We start from the raw sequence: 1441 nt of genomic DNA on the forward strand, positions 1-1441 counted from the left end.
AGCACTGTCCATTAAGATCCATAGGCCACCTATCTATGGATCTAAATAGTGTATAACCACTTAACACTGGATACTAGTTAAGAACTTTATGGCATGAGAAAACCTACTTTGTTAGTGTCAAAGAAAGTATTTTAAATTATATAACATATGACAGATTAGAACCCATTTCTGTATGATCTGGTAAAAGACCTGAGATGGTATAAAAAAATTTGATCCAATTCTTATCAGAGAAAGCTGAACAAAACAGAAACATCCCAAGTGGAATTTTCCTCTGTAAAAATAAATAAATAACCAAGATGGTGCCCAGCCACAGCACAGTGGGTCCAGGTCAATAGAAGTTCTAGAGAGGGGCTCTCTACTCTGAGACAGAGGCACCACAACAATAGCTATCTAGAGAGACTATCGAGGCTGTGGGGATGTAACTGGGAGCTGGATAGAGCATGCGAAGAGATTTCTGAAGCAGATGTAGTTGTGCAGACTGAGACGGCAGTGTGCTCTGTGAGCCTGAAGTTCATATTATCCATGGATGGCCAGGAATGAATTGATCAAGAGGTATAATCCCAGTCCCATGGGGACTCCACAGCCACCAGTCCACAGTTCATGGGCTTCCACTAGTGTGGCTGGTCATCTCTGCATGTCTTCCCATCATGATCCCGACGTCCCTCACCTGCAGAATCCCTCCTCTCTCCCATCAATTGGTTTCCCGAAGCTCAGCATGGAGCCTGGCCGTGGATCTCTGCATCTGCCTCTATCTGTCACTGGACAAATGCTCTATGATGACAGCTAGGTTATTTGCTAGACTGGTCACCAGAGTAGACCAGTCCAGGCACCCTCTGGACCACTGCCAGCAGACCAAGGTGGGGTCAACCTTGTGGATTCCTGAGAGCCTCCCCAGAACCCTGCCACTTCCTGTTCCCATGATGTCCTTATCTATCATGGTATCTTCCTCCCTGTCCTCCCACTCTGTCACTGTTCCAGCTTGACCCTCCCAGTTCCCTATGTTCTCATCCCCCACTCCTCGCCCTCTGCCACCCCTAACCCCTGCCACGCAGCCCACTCATGTAGATCTCATCCACTTCTCCTTCACAGGATCATCCATGTGTCCCTCCTAGGGTCTTTTCCTGTTAGCTAGCCTCTCTAGAGTTGTGGGTTGAAGTCTGGCCATCCCTTCCCTCACATTTAGTATCCACTTATGAGTGAGTGCATACTATGTTTGTCCTTCTGAGTCTGGGTTACCTCACTCAAGATGGAAGACAGTTGTTTGGCTTGAACTGTTTGGGGGCAAACAGGCAGGGGGGTGCAGGATCTGTCCCTGGTCTATGGGCAGGCTTCTGGGAATCCCGTACCTGTGGTGAGACACCTTGCACAGCCTTGGTGCGGTGGGAAGGGCCTTGGACCTGCCTAGGCTCAGTGTGCTGGGCTCTGCTGACTCCCCATGGGA

This window comes from Onychomys torridus, chromosome 5, assembly GCF_903995425.1.
Source record: "Onychomys torridus chromosome 5, mOncTor1.1, whole genome shotgun sequence".
Lineage (NCBI taxonomy): Eukaryota > Metazoa > Chordata > Mammalia > Rodentia > Cricetidae > Onychomys > Onychomys torridus.